Source organism: Bos taurus, chromosome 15 (genome assembly GCF_002263795.3).
Source record: "Bos taurus isolate L1 Dominette 01449 registration number 42190680 breed Hereford chromosome 15, ARS-UCD2.0, whole genome shotgun sequence".
NCBI classification, from domain to species: Eukaryota; Metazoa; Chordata; class Mammalia; order Artiodactyla; family Bovidae; genus Bos; species Bos taurus.
This window is the reverse complement of record NC_037342.1, coordinates 35779824-35806499: the sequence shown is the minus strand read 5'-3', so window position 1 is coordinate 35806499 and position 26676 is coordinate 35779824. Positions and strand designations below refer to the sequence as shown.

The 26676-nt window shown below is 39.0% G+C and overlaps 1 protein-coding gene across 4 annotated transcripts in view; it reads right to left on the bottom strand.

Moving 5' to 3' along the window:
- Window positions 1-26676, bottom strand: part of SOX6 (SRY-box transcription factor 6) — an 833346-nt gene that overhangs the window by 742006 nt on the left and 64664 nt on the right. For 2 of the 4 annotated variants that reach the window (XM_059874853.1, XM_059874856.1), the window contains exon 1: window positions 19430-19494. The exons of 1 other annotated variant lie outside the window; for it this stretch is intronic. The gene's annotated coding sequence lies outside the window, so the exon portion shown is untranslated. Of the gene's footprint in view, window positions 1-19425; window positions 19504-26676 lie in introns of those variants that run through there. One more of the 4 variants, XM_059874857.1, reaches the window with a different exon arrangement.

The following is a 26676-nucleotide window of genomic DNA, read 5'->3' as shown; positions in this document are numbered from 1 at the left end:
TCAAATCACTATGTGTGCACCAAGAACTATCATGCTGCTGCTGCTGCTAAGTTGCATCAGTCGTGTCCGACTCTGTGCGACCCCACAGACGGCAGCCCAACAGGCTCCTCTGTCCCTGGGATTCTCCAGGCAAGAACACTGGAGTGGGTTGCCATCCTTCTCCAATGCATGCAAGTGAAAGTGAAGTCGCTCAGTCCTGTCTGACTCTTAGCAACCCCATGGACTGTAGCCCACCAGGCTCCTCCACCCATGGAATTTTCCAGGCAAGAGTACTGGAGTGGGGTGCCATTGCCTTCTCCAAAGAACTATCATAGTGTTGTATATCTTCTCATACTTCAAAAACAAATTCATGGAAAAATAGATCAGATTTGTGGTTAATAGAGGCAGGGAGTTGAGAGAACAGGGAATTGGAGGAAGGCAGTCCATGGGGTCGCCAAGAGTCAGACATGACTGAGCGACTTCACTTTCACTTTCACTTTTCACTTTCATGCATTGGAGAAGAAAATGGCAACCCACTCCAGTATTCTCGCCTGGAGAGTCCCAGGGATGGGGAAGCCTGGTGGGCAGCCATCTATGGAGTCATACAGAGTCGGACACGACTGAAGCGACTTAGCAGCAGCAGCAGCAGTCAAAAGGTACAAAGTTTCAGTTATAAGATAAATAAATAATAGGAATGTAATGCACAACATGATTAATAAAAACTGCTAAATAATACATATGAACGTTGTTAAGAGACTAAATCCCAAGATTTGTCATTGGTGGGAATTTTTGTTCTTTTTCTTTATAGCTATATGAGATGGTAGATATTCATTAACCTTATTGTGATAATCATTTCATGATGTATGTAAGTCAAATCACTATTCTGTATATATTAAGCTTATACAGTGTTATATGTCAAATGTATCTCAATAAAACTGGAAAAGAAGACAACATAACTTATCAAAATTTGTGGGATGCTTTGATAGTAGTGCTTAGAAGGAGACATAGTATCAAATGCACATATTTGAAAAAACAGAAAAATCTAATATCAATAATATCATTTTCCATCTTAGGAAACTATTAAAAAAGAAGAGCAAATTAAATCCAAAGTAAGTAGAAGTAGTAATAAAAATCAGAGTTGAAATCAAAGAGATTGAAAACAGGAAATAAGTAGAGAAAAATCAATTAAATCAAAAGCTGTTTCCACTATGGAGAATGGTATGGGGGTTCCTTAAAAAACTAAAAATAGAGTTATCATATAGTCCAGCAGCCTCACTCCTGGTCATATATCCAGAGAAAACTAACTTTAAAAAGATACATGCACCCCAGTGTTCATAGCAGCACTATGCACATAGCCAAGACATGGAAGCAACTGAAATGCTCATCAAAATATGAATAAAGATGTAGCATGTGTGTGTGTGTGTGTGTGTGTGTGTGTGTGTGTGTGTGTAATGGAATATTATTCAACCATAAAAAAGAATGACATAATGCCATTTGTAGCAGTATGGATGAACCTAGAGATTACTGTATTAAGTGAAGTAAGTCAGACAGAAAGACAAATTGCATGTGATACTTATCATTATATTACTTATATAGGAATCTGAAAAAAGACACAATTAAGTTTTTACAAGCAGACTGACAGACATAGAAAACAAATTTATGGTTAACAAAGAGGAAAGAGGGAGGAAAGATAAACTAGGAGTTTGGGAGTAACACAAACACACTGCTACATATAAAATAAACAACAAGGACCTACTGTATATCACAGGGAGTTATTTAAATATCTTGTAAATAACCTATAATGGAAAAAAATCTGGAGATGTATATATATATATCTATCAGATATATATCTGAATCACTTTTCTATATACCTGAAACTAATACAACATTGTAAATCAACTATTCTACGATTTTTTTAAAAGCCATTTCCTTTTTAAAACGCAATAAAATTGATAAGTTGTAGCCATACTAAAAAAGAAAAGACAGAGAGCACAAATTACTAATATCACAAATGAAAGAGGAGACATCACTATAAATTCCATGGACATTAAAAGGATACTAAAGAAATACTATGAAAACTCTATGCCCATAAGTTTGACAAGCTATATGAAATGGATCAATTCCTTGAAACATACAATCTGCCAAAATTCACACAAAAAGAAAAACACCATTTGAATATACCTACATCTATTAACGGAGAAGGCAATGGCACCCAACTCCAGTACTCTTGCCTGGAAAATCCCATGGACGGAGGAGCCTGGAAGGCTGCAGTTCATGGGGTTGCTGAGGGTCGGACAGGACTGAGTGACTTCACTTTCACTTTTCACTTGCATGCATTGGAGAAGGAAATGGTAACCCACCCCAGTGTTTTTGCCTGGAGAATCCCAGGGACGAGGGAGCCTGGTGGGCTGCCGTCTATGGGGTCACACAGAGTCAGACACAACTGAAGTGACTTAGCAGCAGTAGCAGCAGCATATCTATTAAGGAAATTGAATCAATAATTACTAGCCTTCCAAAACAGAAAGCACCAGGCTCAGATGGTGAATTCTACCAAACATATAATGAAGAAATTATAGCAATTCTCTATAATGTCTTTCAGAGAACAGAAGCAGAGGTAATAATTCTGAATGCATCCCAATATCATTACCCAAATATCAAAAACATACAAAGACATTACAAAAAAAGAAAACTACAGACCAGTGTCTTTCATAAACACAGATTCAAACATCTTCAACAAAATGTTAGCATACTGAATCCAACAATATATTAAAAAATTTATATACCACAACCAAATGGAAATTACCCAAGGTATGTTAAGAATGTTTTAACATTTGAAAATCAATTAATATACTCCATCACATCAACATAGAAAATGAAATATCACATTGTCAAATCAGTATATGCAGAAAAGAATTTGACAAAATCCTATTCATGATCAAATCTCTCAGTAGAGGGGAGCTTTTTTACTTTGATAAAGAATACTTAAAATATCTGAAAGAATATCTATTTGAGAAACTATAAGCTTTCCTGCTAAGACCAGGAACAAGGCAAAAATGTTCCCTCTAATTACTCCATTTCAACATTATACTAGAAATCCTGGATAGTACAATAAAACAAGAAGAAGAAATAAAATATATACAGACTTGGAAGGAAGAAATAAAACTGTCTTTGTTTGCAGATGACACTGTCATTTATACAGATATTCTGAAAGATGTGACCAAAAAAACTGAACTAATAAGTAATTATAGCAAGGTTGCAGGATACATTATTAGTAAAAAAAAAAAATCAACTGTTTCCCTATTTTCTAGCAATGAGCAAGTGTAATTTGAAACTAAAAACATAATACCACTTACATTAGCACTAAAGAAATGAAATACTTATTATAAATCTAACAAAATATGTATAAGATCTGTATTAGAAAAACTACAAAACTCTGATGACTAGTAATATACATTTATTACTCATTATTTAAAAGAACTAAACAGGGACATTTCATGTTCATGGATGAGGAAACAATATTGTCAAGATGTAAGTTCTTCAAGGACTTCCCTGGTGGTCCAATGACTGAGACTCCATACTCCCAGTGCAGGAGGCCTGGGTTTGATCCCTGATGAGGGAACTAGATCCCACATGCCACAATTAAGTGTTCTTATGCTGCTAAACTAAAAGGTCACATGCCGCAATTAAAGATGCCACATGCCACAATGAATATAAAAGATCCTGCATGTCGCAACTAAGACATGATGCAGCCAAATAAATATTTTTTAAGAATATGGAAGTTCTCCCAAATTGACCTATATATTCAATGCAATCCCAATCAAAATCCCAGCATGTTATTTTGTGAGTACTTACAAGCTGATTCTAAAGTTTATATAGAGAAGCAAAAGCCCAGAATAGCCAACACAATATTGAACAGGATGAACAAAGTTGGAGAATTAACACTCTCCAACTTCAAGATTTACTACAAAGCTACAGTAATCAAGACAGTTGGTAAAAGAAAAGACCATAGATCAATGAAACCCAATAGAAAGCCCATACACAATATACACATGGTCAACTGACTTTGACAAAGAAAAACAGCAATACAACTCAGAAAACACTCTTTTCAACAAATGGTGCTGGAAAGAACTGGTAATCCATAGGCAAAAACATGAATCTACAGACAGACTATTCACTCTTCTCGATTAATTCTAAATGAGCTGTATACCTAAAGGTCAAATGCAAAACTATAAATCTTTCAGAAGATATTTAAGAGAAAACATAGATGACTTTGGTCATGGTGATGACATTTTAAATGCAACGGCAAGAGCAACTTCCATGAAAGATACAGCTGATAAGCTGACTTCATTGAAATTTTAAAAATCAATATAGTGAAAATGAGTATACTATGCAAAACAATCTATAGATTCAATGCAATCCCTATCAAGCTACCAACAGTATTTTTCACAGAGCTAGAACAAATAATTTCACAATTTGAATGGAAATACAAAAAACCTTGAATAGCCAAAGCAATCTTGAAAAAGAAGAATGGAACTGGAGGAATCAACCTGCCTGACTTCAGGCTCTACTACAAAGCTACAGTCATCAAGACAGTATGGTACTGGCACAAAGACAGAAATATAGATCAATGGAACAAAATAGAAAGCCCAGAGATAAATCCACGCACCTATGGACACCTTATCTTTGACAAAGGAGGCAAGAATATACAAGGGAGAAAAGGCAATCTCTTTAACAAGTGGTGCTGGGAAAACTGGTCAACCACTTGTAAAAGAATGAAACTAGAATACTTTCTAACACCATACACAAAAATAAACTCAAAATGGATTAAAGATCTAAACATAAGACCAGAAACTATAAAATTCCTAGAGGAAAACATAGGTAAAACATTCTCCGATATCATTCACAGCAAGATCCTCTATGACCCACCTCCCAGAGTAATGGAAATAAAAGCAAAAATAAACAAATGGGACCTAATTAAACATAAAAGCTTTTGCACAACGAAGGAAACTATAAGCAAAGTGAAAAGACAGCCTTCATAATGGGAGAAAATAATAGCAAACGAAGCAATTGACAAAGAATTAATCTCAAAAATAAACAAGCAACTCCTACAGCTCAATTCCAGAAAAATAAATGACCCAATCATAGAATGGGCCAAAGAACTAAACAGACATTTCTCCAAAGAAGACATACAGATGGCTAACAAACACATGAAAAGATGCTCAACATCTCTCATTATCAGAGAAATGCAAATCAAAACCACAATGAGGTACCATCTCACACTGGTCAGAATAGCTGCTATCCAAAAATCTGCAAACAATAAATGCTGGAGAGGGTGTGGAGAAAAGGGAACCCTCTTACATTGTTGGTGGGAATGCAAACTAGTACAGCCAGTATGGAGAACAGTGTGGAGATTCCTTAAAAAACTGGAAATAGAACTGCCGTATGACCCAGCAATCCCACTGCTGGGCATATACACCAAGGGAATCAGAATTGAAAGAGACACCTGTACCCCAGTGTTCATCGCAGCACTGTTTACAATAGCCGGGACATGGAAGCAACCTAGATGTCCAACAGTAGACGAATGGATAAGACAGCTGTGGTACATATACACAATGGAATATTACTCAGCCATTAAAAAGAATACATTTGAATCAGTTCTAATGAGGTGGATGAAACTGAAGCCTGTTATACAGAGTGAAGTAAGCCAGAAAGAAAAACACCAATACAGTATACTAACGCATATATATGGAATTTAGAAAGATGGTAACGAAGAATTGATGCTTTTGAACTGTGGTGTTGGAGAAGACTCTTGAGAGTCCCTTGGACTGCTAGGAGATCCAACCAGTCCATTCTAAAGGAGATCAGTCCTGGGCGTTCTTTGGAAGGACTGATGCTAAAGCTGAAACTCCAATACTTTGGCCACCTCATGTGAAGAGTTGACTCATTGGAAAAGATTCTGATGCTGGGAGGGATTGGGGGCAAGAGGAGAAGGGGATGGCAGAGGATGAGATGGCTTGATGGCACCACTGACTCGATGGACGTGAGTTTGAGTGGACTTCAGGAGTTGGTGATGGACAGGGAGGCCTGGCCATGCTGCAATTCATGGGGTCACAGAGTCAGACATGACTGAGCAACTGAACTGAACCATAACCCTATATGCGAGACAGCAAAAGAGACACAGATGTATAGAACAGTCTTTTGGACTCTGTGGGAGAAGGCGAGGGTGGGATGATCTGAGAGAATAGCATTGAAACATATATATTATCATATGTGAAACAGATTGCTAGTCCAGGTTCGATGCATGAGACAGGGTGCTCAGGGCTGGTGCACTGGGATGACTCAGAGGGATGGGATGGGAAGGGAGGTGGAAGGGGGGTTCAGGATGGGGAACACATGCAAACCCATGGCTGATTCATGTCAATGTATGGCAAAAACCACTAAAATACTGAAAAGTAATCAGCTTCCAATTAAAATAAATAAATTGAAATGTTAAAAATTAAATAAAAATAAAATTAAAAAAAGAATTTTTAAACTTATATTCTGTGATAATGTCAAGAAATGAGCATGCAAAGTCACTTTAGTCATGTCCAACTCTTTGTGACCCTATGGACTGTAGCCTGCCAGGCTCTTCTGTCCATGGGATTCTCCAAGCAAAAATACCTGAGTGGGTTGCCATGCCTTTCTCCAGAGGATCTTCCCAACCCAGGGATTGAACCCATGTCTCTTAAGTTTCCTACATTAACAGGCAAGTTCTTTACCACTAGCACCATCTGAAATGAGACAACAAATCAAAAATGGTAAATATATATATATATATTATATATATATATTTTGGTAAGATATCTGGTAAAGAATTTTTATCAAAAGTATGCAAAGATCTCTTAAAACTCACCAATAAAAAAACAAATAATTTAATTTTAAAATGGGCCAAGGACTTTAACAAACATGTCTTCAAAGATATACAATAATAAATAAACATATGAAAAGATGCTCAACATCACATGTCATCAGGGAAATGCAAATTGAAGAACAATGAGAGACCACTACATGCCTATTATACTGGTCAAAATCTAAAAACCTGACAACACCAAATGCTGGTGAGGATGTGGAACAAAAGGAACTCTCGATATTGCTGCTTGGAATGCGAAACAGTATAGCCACTCTGGAAGACACAAAACTAACCATATTCTTACCATTCAGGCCTGCAATCACTCTCCTTGGTATTTACCCAAAGGAACTGAAAACCTATGTCCTCAAAAAATCTGTACATGGATGTTTATAGCACCTTTCATAATTGCCAAAACTTGGAAGCAACCAAGATATGTTTTAGTAGGTGAATGGATAAATATAAATGACTTAAGTACTTCAACTAAAAGGCAGAGCTTGTCAGATTGGATAAAAAAGCAAGACACAACTATATATTGTTACAAGAAACCCACTTTAATAAGGTAAAATTTTTGGAAAAATAAACCATGCTAATGGAGTCAAAAGAAATCTGGAATTGATGTATTAATACAAGACAAGGTAGATTTCACAGCAAAGAATATTACTAGTGAAGCCCATTATGAGGGTTCAGTTCAGTTCAGTCACTCAGTCATGTCCAACTCTTTGTGATCCCATGAATTGCAGCACGCCAGGCCTCCCTGTCCATCACCAACACCAGAGTCCACCCAAACCCGTGTCCATCGAGTCAATGATGCCATCCAACCATCTCATCCTCTGTCGTCCCCTTCTCCTCCTGCCCTCAATCTTTCCCAGCATCAGGGTCTTTTCAAATGAGTCAGCTCTTCGAATCAGGTGGCCAAATTATTTGAGTTTCAGCTTCAACATCAGTCCTTCCAATGAACACCCAGGACTGATCTCCATTAGGAGGACTAGATGGATCTGCTAGCAGTCCAAGGGACTCACAAGAGTCGTCTCCAACACCACAGTTCAAAAGCATCAATTCTTCAACGCTCAACTTTCTTTTATGGTTCAACTCTCACATCCATACATGACTATTGGAAAACCATATCTTTGACTAGACAGACCTTTGTTGCCAAAGTAATGTCTTTGCTTTTTAATATGCTGTCTACATTGGTCATAGCTTTTCTTCCAAGGAGCAAGAGTCTTTTAATTTCATGGCAGCAGTCACCATCTGCAGTGATTTTGGAGCCCCTCAAAATAAAGTCTCTCACTGTCTCCCCATCTATTTTCCATGAAGTGATGGGACCGGCTACCATGATCTTAGTTTTCTGAACGTTGTGTTTTAAGCCAGCTTTTAAACTCCTCTTTCACTTTCATCATGAGGCTCTTTAGTTCTTCTTCACTTTCTTCCATAAGGGTGGTATCATCTGCATATCTGAGGTTATTGATATTCCTCCAGCAATATTGATTCCAGTTTGTGCTTCATCCAGCCTAGCATTTCACATGATGTACTCCGCATATAAGTTAAGTAAGTCGGGTGACAGTATACACCTTCGACGTACTCCACTCCCAAACCAGTCAGTTGTTTCCCGTCCAGTTCCAAAAGTGGAACTCTTGGAATCAATAGAAGCACTGTTGCTTCTTGACCTGCATACAGATTTCTCAAGAGGCAGATTAGGTGGTCTACTATTCCCATCTCTTTAAGAATTTTCCACAGTTTTTCACAATCTACACATTTAAAGGCTTTGGTGTAGTCAATAAAGCAGAAGTAGATGTTTTTCTGGAACTCTCTTGCTTTTTCGATGATCCAACAGATGTTGGCAATTTGATCTCTGGTTCCTCTGCTTTTCTAAATCCAGCTTGACATCTGGAATTTCACGGTTCACATACTATTGAAGTCTGGCTTGCCACCTCTTCTTGATATCTTCTGCTTCTGTTAGGTCCATACCATTTCTGCCCTTTATCAAGCCCATCTTTGCATGAAATGTTCCCTTGGTATCTCTAATTTTCTTGAAGAGGTCTCTAGTCTTTCCCATTCTGTTGTTGTCCTCTATTTCTTTGCATTGATCACTAAGGAAGGCTTTCTTATCTCTTCTTGCTATTCTTTTTTTTTTTTTTTTCTTGCTATTCTTTGGAACTCTGCATTCAGATGGATATATCTTTCCTTTTCTCCTTTGCTTTTCGCCTCTTTTTTTTTCACAGCTATTTGTAAGGCGTCCCCAGACAGCCATTTTGCTTTTCTGTATTTCTTTTCCATGGGGATGGTGTTGATCCCTGTCTCCTGTACAATGTCACAAACCTCCGTCCATAGTTCATCAGGCACTCTATCTATCAGATCTAGGCCCTTAAATCTATTTCTCACTTCCACTGTATAATCATAAGGGATTTTATTTAGGTCATATCTGAATGGTCTAGTGGTTTTCCCTACTTTCTTCAATTTAAGTCTGAATTTGGCAATAAGGAGTTCATGATCTGAGCCACAGTCAGCTCCTGGTCATGTTTTTGTTGACTGTATAGAGCTTCTCCATGTTTGGCTGCAAAGAATATAATCAATCTGATTTCGGTGTTGACCATCTGGTGATGTCCATGTGTAGAGTCTTCTCTTGTTTTGTTGGAAGGTCCTTCTAGTCAAGGCTATGGTTTTTCCAGTGGTCATGTATGGATGTGAGAGTTGGACTGTGAAGAAGGCTGAATGCCGAAGAATTGATTATTTTGAACTGTGGTGTTGGAGAAGAGTCTTGAGAGTCCCTTGGACTGCAAGGAGATACAACCAGTCCATTCTGAAGGAGATCAGCCCTGGGATTTCTTTGGAAGGAATGATGCTAAAGCTGAAACTCCAGTACTTTGGCCACCTCATGCGAAGAGTTGACTCATTGGAAAAGACTCTGATGCTGGGAGGGATTGGGGGCAGGAGGAAAAGGGGACGACAGAGGATGAGATGGCTGGATGGCATCACTGACTCGATGGATGTGAGTCTGAATGAACTCCGGGAGTTGGTGATGGACAGGGAGGCCTGGCGTGCTGCAATTCATGGGGTCTCAAAGAGTCGGACACGACTGAGTGACTGAACTGAACTGAACTGAACTGAAGTCTGGCTTGGAGAATTTTGAGCATTACTTTGCTAGCGTGTGAGATGAGTGCAATTGTGCGGTAGTTTGAGCATTCTTTGGTATTGCCTTTCTTTGGGATTGGAATGAAAACTGACGTTTTCCAGTCCTGTGGCCACTGCTGAGTTTTCCAAATGTGCTGGCATATTGAGTGCAGCACTTTCACAGCATCATCTTTTAGGATTTGAAATAGCTCAACTGGAATTCCATCACCTCCACTAGCTTTGTTTGTAGTGATGCTTCTTAAGGCCCACTTCATTTCTCACTCCAGGATGTCTGGCTCCAAGTGAGTGATCACACCACTGTGGCTATCTGGGTCATTAAGATATTTTTTGTATAGTTCTTCTGTGTATTCTTGCCACCTCTTCTGAATATCTTCTGCTTCTCTTAAGTCCATACCATTTCTGTCCTTTATTGTGCCCATCTTTGCATGAAATGTTCCCTTGATATCTCTGATTTTCTTGAAGAGATCTGTAGTCTTTCCCATTCTATTGTTTTCCTTCTATTTCTTTGCATTGATTACTGAGGAAGGCTTTCTTATCTCTCCTTGCCGTTCTTTGGAACTCTGCATTCAGATGGATATATGTTTCCCTTTGTCCTTTGCCTTTAGTTTCTCTTCTTTTCTCAGCTATTTGTAAAGCCTCCTCAGATAACCATTTTGCCTTTTTGCATTTCTTTTTCTCAGAGATGGTTTTGAATACTGCCTCCTGTACAATGTCACAAACCTCTGTCCATAGTTTTTCAGGCACTCTATCATATCTAATCCATTTAATCTGTTTATCGCTTCCACTGTACAATCATAACAGAGAAGGCAATGGCAACCCACTCCAGTACTCTCACCTGGAAAATCCCATGGACAGAGGAGCCTGGTAGGCTGCAGTCCATGGGGTCGCTAAGAGTCAGACACAACTGAACAACTTCACTTTCACTGTTCACTTTCATGCATTGCAGAAGGAAATGGGAACCCACTCCAGTGTTCTTGCCTGGAGAATCCAGGGATGGGGGAGCCTGGTGGGCTGCCATCTATGGGGTTGCACAGAGTCGGACACGACTGAAGAGACTTAGCAGCAGCAGCAGTACAATCATAAGGGATTTGATTTAGTCATACCTGAATGGTTTTCCCTACTTTCTTTAATTTAAGACTGAATTTGGCAATAAGGAGTTCATGATCTGAGCCACAGTCAGCTTCCAGTCTTATTTTTGCTGACTGTATAGAGCTTCTCCATCTTTGGCTGCAAAGAATATAATCAATCTGATTTCGGTATTGACCATCTGGTAATGTTCATGTGTAGAGTCTTTTCTTATGTTGTTAGAAGAGGATGTTTGCTATGACCAGTGTGTTCTCTTGGCAAAACTCTGTTAGCCTGTTCCCTGCTTCATTTTGTACTCCAAGGCCAAACTTGCCTGTTACTTCAGGTATCTCTTGACTTCCTACTTTTGCATTCCAGTCCCCTATAATGAAAAGGACATCTTTTGGGGGGGGGGGGTTAGTTATAGACAGTCTTGTAGGTCTTCACTGAACCATTCAACATCAGCTTCTTTGGCATTTCTGGTTGGGGCATAGGCTTGGATTACTGTGATATTGAATGGTTTGTCTTGGAAACTAACAGAGATCATTCTGTCATTTTTGAAATTACATCTAAGTATTGCATTTCAGACTCTTGTTGACTATGAGGACTACTCCATTTTTTCTAAGGGATTCTTACCCACAGTAGTAGATATAATGGTCATCAGAATTAAATTTGCCCATTCCAGTCGGTTTTAGTCCACTGATTCCTGAAATGTCAATGTTCACTCTTGCCATCTCCTGTTTGACCGCTTTCAATTTACCTTGATTCATGGATCTAACATTCTAGGTTCCTATCAAGATTGCCGGGAGAAATATCAATAACTTCAGATATGCAGATGACACCACCCTTATGGCAGAAAGTGAAGAGGAACTCAAAAGCCTCTTGATGAAAGTGAAAGTGGAGAGTGAAAAATTTGCTTAAAGCTCAACATTCAGAAAACGAAGATCATGGCATCTGGTCCTGTCACTTCATGGCAAATAGATGGGGAAACAGTGGAAACAATGTCAGACTTTATTTTTCTGGGCTCCAAAATCACTGCAGATGGTGATTGCAGCCATGAAATTAAAAGACGCTTACTCCTTGGAAGAAAAGTTACGACCAAACTAGATAGCATATTAAAAAGCAGAGACATTACTTTGCCAACAAAGGTTTGTCTAGTCAAGGCTATGGTTTTTCCAGCGGTCATGTATGGATGTGAGAGTTGGACTGTGAAGAAATGAACTGTGGTGTTGGAGAAGACTCTTGAGAGTCCCTTGGACTGCAAGGAGATCCAACCAGTCAATTCTGAAGGAGACCAGCCCTAGGATTTCTTTGGAGGGAATGATGCTGAAGCTGAAACTCCAGTACTTTGGCCACCTCATGCAAAGAGTTGACTCATTGGAAAAGACTCTGATGCTGGGAGGGATTGAGGGCAGGAGGAGAAGGGGACGACAGAGGATGAGATGGCTGGATGGCATCACTGACTCAATGGACGTGAGTCTGAATGAACTCCGGGAGTTGGTGATGGACAGGGAAGCCTGGCATGCTGCGATTCATGGGGTCGCAAAGAGTCGGACACAACTGAGTGACTGAACTGAACTGAACTGATGCAATATTGTTCTTTACAGCATTGGACTTTACTTCCATCACCAGTCACATCCTCACCTGGGTGTTGTTTTCACTTTGGCTCAGCCTCTTCATTCTGGAGCTATTTCTCCACTCTTCTCCAGTAGTATATTGGGCACCAACCAACCTGGGGAGTTCATCTTTCAGTGTCCTATATTTTTGCCTTTTCATACTGTTCATGGGGTTCTCAAGGCAAGAATACTGAAATGTTTTGCCATTCCCTTCTCCATTGGACCACATTTTGTCAGAACTTTCCACCATGACCCTTCCATATTGGGTGGCCCTACCCGACATGGCTCATATTGAATTAGACAAGGCTGTAGTCCATGTGATCAGTTTGGTTAGTTTTCTGTGATTGTGGTTTTCATTCTGTCTGCCCTCTTATGGACAAGGAAAAGAGCCTTGTGGAAGCTCCCTGATGAGAGGGAGTGGCTGTGGGGGAATCTGGGTCTTTTTCTGATGGGTGTGCTATGCTCAGTAAATCTTTAATACAATTTTCTATTATTGGACAGGGCCTTGATCCCTCCCTGGGCTTGAGGACAAACTATGATAGGGGTAATAGCGGTATTGGCGACATCTTTTGAAAGGACTTATGCCAGTATTGTTGTTTGCAATGCCTCTGACTACGCAGCAGGTCACTGTCAACCCATGCCTCCACCGGAGACTCCTGGACAGTCACAGGCAAAATCTGGCTCAGTCTCTTGTGGGGTCACTGTTCCTTTCTCCTGGGTCCTAGAGCACACAATGTTTTTTCATGCTCCCAAGAGTCTATTTCCTCAGTCCTGTGGAATGTCTGTAATCAAATCCCACTGGCCTCCAAAGTCAAATTCCCAGGGGGTTCTCAGTCCTTTTGCTGGATCCCCAGTTTAGGAAATCTGTTGTGGGTCCTAGAACTTTTGTAATAGTGCAAGAACTTCTTTGGTAGAAGTGTTCTCCAGTCTGTGGGTCATTTGCTCAGTGGCTCTATGGTGGGGCTAATGGTGACTTCCTCCAAGAAGACTTACACCAGAAGGTGTGCCTCCCAGGTCCACTGCAGCCAGAGCTCCTGTACCCGCAGCAGGACACTGCTGACCTATGCCTCCAGAGAAGACACTCAAACACTCAAATTCAGGTCTGGCTCAGTCTCTGTCGGGTGTCTGGGTCCTGGTGTGCACAAGGTTTTTTTGAGCCCTCTGAGGGTCTCTGGTGGGTATGGGGTTTTGGTTCTAAATGCGATTTCGCCCTTCCTACCATCTTGCTGGGGCTTCTCCTTTACCCTTGGATGTGGGGTATCTTTTTTTGGTGGGATCCAACATTCTCCTGTAGATGGTTGTTCAGCAGTGAGTTGCAATTTTGGAGTTCTCGCAGGAGAAGATGAGCACACATCCTTCTACTCTGCCATCTTGGAGTATTGTTGGTTGTAGGCTTTTCCCTTTCATCATTTTAAATATATCATGCCAATTCCTTCTTGTCTGCAGAGTTTTCCCTGAAAAAATCAGCTGATAATTTTATGGGAGTTCCCTTGTATGTTATGTATTGCTTTTCCCTTGTTGCTTTTAGTAGTCTCTCTTTATCCATAGTTTTTGTCATTTTGATTACAATGTGTCTTGGTATATTCCTTTTGGGTTAATCCCTATATGGGACATTTTGCATTTCCTGGACTGAGGTGACTATATCTTTTCCCATGTTAGGAAAAGTTTTCAGCTATTATCTCTTTAAATATTCTCTCAGGCCTGTTCTCTCTCTCCTCACTTTCTGTGGCCCTTATAATGCACATATTAGTACACTTGATATTGCCTCAGAGGTCTCTTAAGCTGTCTTCATTTCTCTTCATTCTTTTTTCTGTTCAGTGGCAGTGATTTCCACTACCCTGTCTTCTAACTCACTGATTCATCCTTCTGAATCATTTAGTCTAGTATAGATTCCTCCCAGTGTATTTTTCATTTCAGTTGTTGTATTTTTTATCCCTGTTTGGTTGTTCTGTATATTTTCTAGCTCTTTGCTAAAAACTTCTAACTCCTCACTCTGTGATCCATTCTCCTCCTGAGTTCTTTGATCATCTTTACAATCATTACTCTGAACTCTTTATTAAGTAGATTTTCTATCTCTACTTCACTTTGTTCTTCTGGGGTTTATCTTGTTCCTTCGTCTGAAACATATTCCTCTGTTGCCTCATTTTGTCCAAGTTGTTAGTCTATTTCTATGTATGTGAAAGGTTAGTTACAGTTCTCAACCTTGGAAAAGTGGCCCTCTGTAAGACATATCCTATGCATTCCAACAGTGCACTCTCCTGTCATCACCCAAGTTATATGCTCTAGGAGTTCACCCTAAGAGAGTTGCATGGGTCTTTCTGTTGTGGAAGTTTATTTGGGTGGTCTGGTAGGTCCCTGATCTGGTTAGTTGCTAGGCCTTGCCTGTGTGCATGCAGCTGGCTGCTGTTTAGAGGGGCCTGGTCATGAGCTGGCTGGTTGCAGCATCCTAGGAGGCACCTGGGACTAATGCTAGCTCACTAGTGGGCAGAGTCACGGTCCCAAAGGTTCTGGGACTTTTGTCCACCCACTAGCAGATGAAGCCAATCCTGGGGTTAGTGCCCATCTACTGGCAGGCAGAGTTGGTTCTGGAATCTGACTTCAGGGCCCAAGGATACCAGAGCTTGTTTCAGATTATTGGAGAAGGTGGGATGTCAACTTTTGACACACATGAGTATGGGGTCGAGTGTCCCAAAGGTTGTGTTGGCCTGCTAGTGGACCAAGTCAGGGCCCAGCTGATCCCAGGTTAAGGTCTGGCCTGCATTGCAGAATCAGTTTTCCTTCCTCTTGTGTCTCCTCCTAGTGGATGAGGTGGGCCTAGAGGTTTGGTCTGGTTTCCCCATGGGAGGGGCCAGGGCCTGTCTACTTGTGAGTAGAGCTGGGTCTTGCCCCTCTGATGGGCAGGGCCATGTCTAGGGGTTAGCCCAGAGGAAGCTGTGGACTCTTCAGTGTTTAGGAAGCCTGCCTGCTGATGAGTGGGGCATGTCACTGCCCAGGTTTCGTTTGGTCTGAGGTGTCCCATCACTATCACTTGCACGTTGTTGGGTGGGGCCAGATCTTTCTTGGGGCTAATAAACCAAGACATCAGCTGCCAATGGTGTTCCCCAATATGTCTACCAGCGGTGTCTGTGTCTCTAGGGTGCTCCCCACTTCTCCAGGAAAGTGAAAGAAAGTGTTAGTCTCTCAGTCGTGTCCAACTCTTTGTGATCCCATGGACTGTAAAATGCCAGGCTCCTCAGTCCATGGAATTCACCAGGCAAGAATACTGGAGTGAGTTGCCATTCCCTTCTCCAGGGGATCTTCCCCACCCAGGTATCAAACCCAGGTCTCCCGCATTGCAGGCAGATTCTTTACCATCTGAGCCACCAGGGGAGCCCCAGCAGGTAGGTCTGGCCCAGGCTTCTGCTTTTGCTTTGTGTCCAGGTGCACAAGAGATTTTCTGTACACTCCTTACTAGTGAAGTCTGTATTTCCCCCAGTTCTGTGGGGTTCCTGTAATTAAACCCCATTGGCTTTCAAAGTCCAGTGCTCTGGGCCTTGTCTTCCCAAGATCAGATCCCTAAACTGAGGAGCCTAATGCGGGGCCCATAAATCTCGTTCCTGTGGGAGAACCTCCGCAATATAATTATTTTCCAGTTTGTGGGTTGCCCACGTAGGGGATATGAGATTTGATTATATTGCAAGTCCACCCCTAACCAGTTTTGTGGTTTCTTGTTTATAGCTTTAACTGTAGAATATCTTTTCTGGTAGCTTCCAAACTTTTTTTATCGGTGATGGTTCTACAGGTAGTTGTGATCTTGGTATGTTCATGAGAGATGGTGAGCTCAGGGTCTTTTCATTCTGCCATCTTGGCCACCACTCTCTCAACATTTATCTTTTAACTTGAGTTTTTGTTTTTGTTTTTGTTTTTTTGATATAGAGAAGCTTTAGCTTTCAATGTAACCCATACAATCCCATCTATCTTTTTATACTTAACTAATCCCTTACAGCCAGAATCAACCACATGTCCCTTTATCAGGTATACTTAAATATAATAAAAATTATTTTTATTCTAAAATTGTATCCCCTGGGCTTCCCTGGTGGCTCTGTGGTAAAGAATCCACCTGCCAATGCAGAAGACACAGTTTCAAATCTTCTGATCCAAGGAGAATCCCACATTCTGAGGAGCAACTAAGCCTCTGTGCCACAACTCTTGATCCTGTACTCTAAAGCCCAGGGGCCACAACTACTGAGCCCAGGTACCACAACTGCTGAAGCCCATGCACCCTAGAGTCTGTGCTCTGCAACAAGAGAAACCATGGCGGTGAGAAGCCCACACACTTCAGTTAGAAAGCAGTCCCTGCTTGCCGCAACTAGAGAAAAGCCCACTCAGCAATGAAGATCCACCACAGTGAAAAATAAATCAATACATATTTTAAAAATAAATAAATAAAATTGTACCCCAATTGTAAATATCAGGTTCACAACATTAAAGCAGATGAACTACTATCAATGTATCCGTAAATTTTCTCATCAATAAAGAATCAAGAAAAAAAAATTCTAAGTTCATGTTCTGAAAGTAGTGCAGAAGTACTGTCTACATAGGACAAAAATATTAACAATTCAGTTGTAGATACGTGACATTTTCTTCCAACTCAAATATTATTCAGTTCAAGGGCATGGCATCAAGTTCAGTATTTGTTTTAGGTTGCTTTTTTTTGTCCTGAAAAATAAGTTCATGAAACTTTCTATACTAGAAAAGTAATTATCTTAATTGAGCATTACTTTTTTTTTTTTCCCAGACCAAGAACCTAACTTGTTTTCAACAGAAGTATGCACATAATGTCTTCTTAACACAGCAGATGAGTCTGCCCCATGAAAACTATTAATCTATTGCCAAAAGTCTCTTTCAACTCACTTTTGCCAAACTTTAGAAGTTAGGATTTAGTGTTAAGGCCATGATTTCTATACTGTGGGAAAAATAAAATGCCTGCCAATCCTCTAAAAGTAAAATACTTCCTAACCTCAGCAAAGTAAAGAGGTACTATTTACAACAAAATTTTAAATCTTTACATAATGGCATTCTATATTTAAAACTTCAAAAGTCTTATTATTTATGTTGTCTTATATAATTGACAAGTAGTAAGAAAGAATGGCATGGATAAACCTACCAGATATCGCACCTGCTAAAGTGTACCTACCACTTTAAAGTAATATAGCTCCCCCAAAAGAATCCATATCTTTATATGTAATCCACCAAAGGAATATGCTCTTCAAAATTTTATTCCCTAAGGATTGCATCAGGGATAAGAAAAATAACTTTCAACAATAGATATCATTTCCACTGATCCCATGCCCTTCTGTATTAAAACAGGTAGAACAAAGGTAAATTCTGCATTATTTTATACTTATCACCTTTTCTTTTTCAGTACAGTTGATTTACAATGTTAATTTCTGTTGTACAACAAAGTGGTTCAGTTTTATAACCTCAGATATGCAGATGACACCACCCTTATGGCAGAAAGTGAAGAGGAACTAAAAAGCCTCTTGATGAGAGTGAAAGAGGAGAGTGAAAAAGTTGGCTTAAAGCTCAACATTCAGAAAACTAAGATCATGGCATCTGGTCCCATCACTTCATGGCAAATAGATGGGGAAACAGTGGAAACAGTGTCAGACTTTATTTTAGGGGGCTCCAAAATCATTGCAGATGGTGACTGCAGCCATGAAATTAAAAGACGCTTACTCCTTGGAAGAAAAGTTATGACCAACCCAGATAGCATATTGAAAAGCAGACATTACTTTGCCAACAAAGGTCCATCTAGTCAAGGCTATGGTTTTTCCAGTGGTCATGTATGGATGGGAGAGTTGGACTGTGAAGAAGGCTGAGTGCCGAAGAATTGATGCTTTTGAAGTGTGGTGTTGGAGAAGACTCTTGAGAGTCCCTTGGACTGCAAGGAGATCCAACCAGTCCATTCTGAAGGAGATCAGCCCTGGGATTTCTTTGGAAGGAATGATGCTAAAGCTGAAACTCCAGAACTTTGGCCACCTCATGCGAAGAGTTGACTCATTGGAAAAGACTCTGATGCTGGGAGGGATTGGGGGCAGGAGGAGAAGGGGATGACAGGGGATGAGATGGCTGGAGGGCATCACTGACTCGATGGACGTGAGTTTGAGTGAACTCTGGGAGATGGTGATGGACAAGGAGGCCCGGCATGCTGCAATTCATGAACTGATATATATATATATATATATATATATAAACTGAATCAATATATGTATATATACATTTTTATATTCTTTTCCATTAATAGTATATCCAAGACATTGAACATAGTTCCCTGTGCCAACAGTAGGACCTTGTTTTCCATCCATTCTATGTATAATAGTTTGCATCTACAAACTACAAACTCCCCATCCACACCTCCTTCAACCCCCTCCTCCTTGACAACCACAAATCTGTTCTCCATGTCTGTGAATCTGTTTACATTTTATATTTATCAAATCTAGACATGGAGATTAAATTCCATCTAACACAAAAGTAAGCAAAATTTTCTTTAATTCTTAAGACCTCGTAATTTAATAAGCCTTCTAAATAGAGAAGCTAAGTTAATCTAGAATGTAAGTTTAAAATATATATAGTAAAAAATAAAGAAATAAAATATATATAGTAGAATAAAATGCAGAAAAATACAACTGAGTGGTGTACATGAAAATATGAAATATTCTCAATCCCAAAATAATCACTATGCATTTTAATTCCATTTTAATTTACCTACTGGATAAGTAGGAGCTTCAGAAACAGGAAATATTAGGCCATTATTGTCCAAAGGCAAGAGATAGATTCTTCAAATAGCTTGTGGTTCTACTGTTCTAAGAACACATGTGATGTCTGAATTCTATTTGGGAAACACTGTGGTCTCAAAGGTGATGTTTAGAAAAAAATATATAATCTGGATAAACCTAGAGATTATCATACTAAGTGATAAGTGATAAGCAAGGCAAAGACAGACATCATATGATAGCACTTATTGGTGGAATCTTAACAAAATGATACAAATTAACTTATTTACAAAACAGAATAGACACACAGATATAGGAAACAAAAATATGGTTCTCAAAGCAGGAAAAGGGTAGGGATAAATTAGGAATTTGGGATTAACATATACACACTACTATATATAAAATAGAAAACTAGCAAGGACCTATTGCATAGCACAGGGAAGTATACTCAACATTTTGAAATAATCTATAAGGGAAAAGAATCTGAAAAAGAATGTGTGTGTGTGTGTATAAAACTGAATCCCTGTGATGTACACCTGAAACTAACACAACATTATAAATCAGCTATACTTCAATTTAAAAGAAAAGAAAGAAATATAATCAAACAACATCTACATAGTCTTTTAGTTTTACTTACTGGTTTACTGTTTGTTGTTTCAATGTTTAAGAAAGGAACATTTGGGAAGGCATCATTGACTATAAACAGAAAAACATGTCAGTCTATTTAAAATCTAACACTAGCTACAAATGGTGGTTAAATAAATGGTGATTACCAGATCTCTCTTTTCACCCTTTAGTTCTGGTCTCAGTTCTGCCACTAATTAGATCATTAGATATGTAACCTTGGATGAGTCATCTAACCTCTGTGAGCTTGAATTTCCTAATATGTAAAATGAGAATATTGGACTAGACAATTCCAAATGACCATTCTAGTTATAAATATGATAATCTTATAACTATATTTCATTTATTTATCAAAGATTCACTGAGCATCAATTATGTTCTAGGCACCAGGCTAAATGTTAACTATCAAAAATTAGTTCTACCACTTACTAAGGATTATATGACAGGTGCTGCAGTAAATGTTTCACATATATTTTCTCATCTAATCTACACAATATTCTTAGATAGTAGATATTATGACCTACTTCAGCAAAAACAAAAAAATAGAGAAAGAGAGATCTAGAGGGTTTGCTGCTGCTGCTGCTAAGTCACTTCAGTCCAGCTAATAGTGTAAGTGCCAAGATTCAAACCCAGGAATCTGTGACTCCCAAACCCATGTTTAACCAGAACACCAAGGAGCTTATGGTCTAATATTTCTCAAAATGTAATCCTCAAATCACCTGCACCAGAATTCCTTGGGGTGCTTATTTAGAATCCAGATTTTCAGGCTGAAATCATTATATATAAAGTGAAGCCTATATTTTTAAAAGTGATCATGCTCAGACAATTCTTAAACACACTATTTTTAAGCATACTCTATCATTGATAATTTGTATACATTCATTAAATATTTCGTGAATGTCTACTATGTATAAGTGCTAGATGCTTTATTAGATATACATTGCAGCATGAGACATTTGCGTATGATTGCAAGCAAGGGACTTGACAATGAGACACATACAGACACCAATACCACAGGACCTTTGTGGAATCTTTACAGAATCTTGTCTTTGTCAAAGAGAATGTGCACCTTTTGAAGACTTTTATTCATTTTTATTTTGATGTGCTCTTTCGACAAATATTTATTAAGTACCTACTGAGTGTCAAACCTTATATGGACACTAGGAATATACTGGTAAGCAAATATCAGACTCAATTCCTTCATGTTGTTTTTGGTCTAGTATGGGGAAATCCATTAATCATACAATCAAACAAATGTAATAAATGTAAATTATAATGCATGACATAAAGAAAAGGTATACGTAGCTAAAAGAATTTATTTAAAAAAGGAATTTGGTCTCATCAGGAAAGTCAGGGAAAGCTTCCTAAAAGCAGAAACTTTTGAATTAAGATCTGAAAAGATACATAAGCACTAGTTAGGTGGATGGGGAGGAAAGAGAAGGAAGTGTCTTAGAAAAGGGTACAGTATGTGAAAAGACATTTGTGGCAGATAGAAACATGGCAAGAACAAAGGACCAATAAGCTGCAAGTAAAATTTGTGTTGAGAGAATGAAAAGACACTGAATTGATCATCCAGGGTCAACAGTATAGGACATTGTAGGCCACGTTAAGAATTTTGTCTTTATCCTGGAAACAATGACAAAGCGATACTGGGATGTACTGTTTATTCTCCATTTTCTCTGCCCCACCATGGACCCATTTTCCACTTGGAGCCCTGTTTGGCTGAAATCACAGACTGTGTTGCATGGACTCTTTGTCAGATGGTTTCTATTTATTATTTGGTTAGTAAGAAGCAACAGCAGGAGATGCGCAGGAAGAAAGAAAAGAAAATCCAAGTATTTCTTCTCCATTCTCATCCTGCTATAGACCCTCAATTCTATTAACAGTAGTGACTAAATACCTAAACAATGGTTCCTGCCTAGCAGACCCTCCTCTAGGGCTCTGGGCTTCTATAATACTGTTCCATCTTTTTGTACCTACAGGCCTGATGATGTTAATGGCATCCTTCTGTTGCTGGTTTCTGGGAGCCTCCACATTTCTTATTAGGTTCTTAACCCTGCCAACATCTCTGAAAGTAATCATTTCATTAAAGCCTTTTCCTCTGAGAGGAATTGTTTCATGGCAGAACCACAGTGAATGATATAGTCAATCCCTGAGGCCTGATAAAAAATCTGTACAAAGTGATAATAAATATCTAGCAACCAAATAACCAGACTAACTTACTTCAGTCATAGGATACTTGATGGAATTTTATTTTGCTTCTTCATAGAGGCAGACATTGCAGCCTTCCTCTAGCCCTTACTCTGCATTTTCACTAATTATTTTATTCTTAGTAATTGGTATTAATTACTAAAAGATTCCTGGAGAATTGTAACCATTGCCACTCACACAGGTTTCCTGCCATCCAAAGGGATTAGGGTAAATAAGACCTTCATATGTAGACATAAAAAAATTGGACTTGGGTCAGACACACCTGGATTTAGTTCTGAGCTCTGCCACTTGATAGTAGTATACCTTTAGGCACGTTTTAAACACGCCTAAATCTCTGAATCTGTTTGCTAAGTAAAACGGGAATATTACTACCAATCTTGCAGAATTCTTATGAATAGTAAGTTAAATGATGTGAAGGGACTGTTAGAGATGAAGTACTTGATAAAAGGTAGCTACTATTACTATTATATTTATTTAATGTAGATGAAAAGGAAGTAACAAGTTCTTAAAATTGACATATATTCAGGTTTTTTTAAAAAACAGTATGGAAAAATATCAAATAAAAGATAAAAGCTCCAATTTCTTTCCCTCACTTCCCAGTCTCTCGAAGTATTGCTACTAAAAGCTGGATATGACAAAATCAATACACAGAATAAAAGATACTTGGATCTTTAGGTTTTGACTAGAATGATCGGAACCATTCTTTAAAAAAAAACTTTTAATTTTGTAAAAGCTTCTATTTCTATATACTAACAATGAAAACTCAGAAAGAGAAACTAAGCAATCAATCCCATTCACCATTGCAATAAAAAGAATTAAATATCTAGGAATAAATTTACCTAAGGAGACAAAAGAACTATACACAGAAAATTATAAGACACTAACAAAAGAAATCAAAGACAACATAAACAGATGGAGAGATACTCCATGTTCCTAGGTAGAAAGAATCAATTTTGTGAAAATGACTATATTACCAAATGCAATCTACAGATTCAATGCAATCCCTATCAAATTACCAATGGCATTTTTCATAGAACTAGAACAAAAAATTTCATAATTCACGTGGAAATACAAAAGACCCTGGATAGCCAAAGCAATCTTGAGAAAGAAGAATGGAGCTGGAGGAATCAACCTTCCTGACTTCAGATTATACTACAAAGCTAGAGTTATCAAGACAGTACGGTACTGGCACAACAACAGAAATATAGACAAATGGAACAAGATAGAAAGCCCAGAAATAAAACCATGTACCTATGGGTACCTTATTTTTGACAAAGGTGGCAAGAATATACAATGGGGCAAAGACCACCTCTTCAATAAATGGTGCTGGGAAAACTGGACAGCTACCTGTAAAAGAAAGAAATTAGACCACTTCTGAGCACCATACACAAAGGTAAACTCAAAATGGACTAAAAACCTGAATGTAAGATGAGAAACTATAAAACTATTAGAGGAAAATATAAGCAGAACACTCAACGACATAAATCAAAGCAAGATCCTTTATGACCCATCTCCTAGAGTAACAGAAACAAAAACAAAAGTAAACAAGTGAGTCCTGATTAAACTTTAAAGTTTTTGCACAGTGAAAGAAACTATAAGCAAGGTGAAAAGACAGCCCTCAGAATGGGAGAAAATAATAGCAAATGAAACAATTGACAAAGGAATACTTTCCAAAATATACAAGCAGCTCATAACAACTCAATAGCAGAAGAACAAACAACCCTATCAAAAGGTGAGGAAAAGACCTAAACAGACATTTCTCCAAAGTAGACATACAGATGGCTAACAAACACATGAAAAGATGCTCAACATCATTCATTATTAGAGAAATGCAAATCAAAACTACAATGAGATATCACCTCACACTGGTCAGAATGGTCATCATCAAAAAGTCTACAAACAATAAATGCTGGAGAGGGTGTGGAGAAAAGGGAACGCTCTTGCACTGTTGGTGGGAATGTAAACTGATACGGCCACTATGGAAGACGGTATAGAGATTTCTTTAAAAACTAGGAATAAAACCACCATATGATCCAGCAATCTCACTCCTAGGCATATACTCTGAGGAAACCAGTACTGAAAAAGACACATGTATCCCATTGTTCACTGCAGCACTATTTACAATAGCTAGAACATGGAAGCAACCTAGATGTACATCAACAGATAAATGGACAAAGAAGTTGTGGTACATATACACCCTCGTAGCTCAGTCAGTAAAGACTCTGTCTGTAATGCAGGAGACCCAGGTTCAATCCCTATGTTGGGAAGATTCCCTGGAGAAGGAAATGGCAACCCACTCCAGGATTCTTGCCTGGAGGATTCCATAGACAGAGGAGCTTGGCAGGCTACAGTCCATGGGGTCACAAAAGTTGGACACAACTTAGCAACTAAACCACCACCACATGGGATGTTACTCAGCCATAAAAAGAAAAACATTTGAGTCAATTCTAATGAAGTGGATGAACCTAGAATCTATTATACAGAGTAAAGTAAGTCAGAAAGAGAAAGATAAATATCGTATAATATATATGGAATCTAGAAAAATGATACTAAGGAATTTATTTACAGGGCAGCGATAGAGAAACAGACATAAAGAATAGATTTATGGACATGGGGAGAGGGGAGAAGAGAGTGAAATGTATGGAAAGAATAGCATGGAAACTTACATTACCTATGTAAAATAGATAGCCAACAGGAATTTGCTGTATGGCTCCCTGAAACTCAAACAGGGGCTCTATATCAACCTAAGAGGTGGGAAGGGGAAGGAGACGGGAGGGAGGTTCTAAAGGGAGGAGATATATGTATACCCATGGCTGATTCATATGGAGGTTTGACAGAAAACAACAAAATTCTGTAAAGCAATTATCCTTCAATTTAAAAAAGTAAATAAATTAAAAAAAACAAGCAGATAATAAAAAAGGCTGGATATGTATCTTTATCAGTTCAGTTCAGTCACTCAGTTGTGTCCAACTCTTTGTGACCCCATGGACCACAGCACACCAGGCCTCCCTGGCCATCACTAACACCCAGAGTCTACTCAAACTCATCTCCATTGAGTCAGTGATGCCATCCAACCATCTCGTCCTCTGTCATCCATTTCTCCTCCTGCCTTCAATCTTTCCCAGCATCAGGGTCATTTCCAATGAGTCAGTTCTTCACATCAGGTGGCTAAAGTATTGGAGTTTCAGCTTCAACATCAGTCCTTCCAATGAACACCCAGGACTGATCTCCTTTAGGATGGACTGGTTGGATCTCCTTGCAGTCCAAGGGACTCTCAAGAGTCTTCTCCAACACTACAGTTCAAAAGCATCAATTCTTCAGTGCTCAGCTTTCTTTATAGTCCAACTTTCATATCCATACATGACCACCAGAAAAACCATAGCCTTGATGAGATGGACCTTTGTTGGCAAAGTAATGTCTCTGCTTTTTAATATGCTATCTAGGTTGGTCATAACTTTCCTTCCAAGGAGTAAGCATCTTTTAATTTCATACACACACACACACACTGCATTTGGAGAATGAAGAAAGGCAAAATCACACATGTTGGGAAGGGAAAGAGTCAGCACACCACCTTCCTGACAGATATTCAAAGAAGTGTGTGAATCACAACAATCCCACAAATTCAGATAGCACCCCAATATCAACATAGTTCACAAAGAAGTAACATTTTGAAAGCCAAGTGAGCAAATTGTTATTTCTATTTCTCTGGCTGAAGAATCATTTGGACTAATTTGGGACAGGATGTTAAATACTTCTGATTCCTTATATCAACCCTTCAGGGAGCTGAAGGAAATAAAAGCAGACTGTCCTGAGAGTTCTAGGACAATAGAGAAAGCAAACTTTCAAGAATGTTTCTGCCAAAACCAGACAAAGATACCACAAAAAAAGAAAATTACAGGTCAATATCACTGATGAACATAGATGCAAAAGTTCTCAACAAAATACTAGCAAACCAAATCCACCAACACATTAAAAGGACGGATCATACATCCTGTTCAAGTGGGATTTATCCCACGGATGCAAGAATTCCTCAATATACACAAATTAATCAATGTGATACACCATATTAACAAACTGAAGATTAAAAACCATATGGTCATTTCAATAGAGCATAAAAGCATTTGACAAAATTCAGAATCAGTTTATGATAAAAACCCTCCAGAAAGTAGGCAGAGGGAACATGTGCTAAGTCACTTCAGTTCAGTTCAGTTCAGTTACTCAATCGTGTCTGACTCTTTGCGACCCCATGAATCAAAGCATGCCAGGCCTCCCTGTCCATCACCAACACCCGGAGTTCACTCAGACTCACGTCCATCGAGTCACTGATGCCCTCCAGCCATCTCATCCTCTGTCGTCCCCTTCTCCTCCTGCCCCCAATCCCTCCCAGCATCAGAGTCTTTTCCAATGA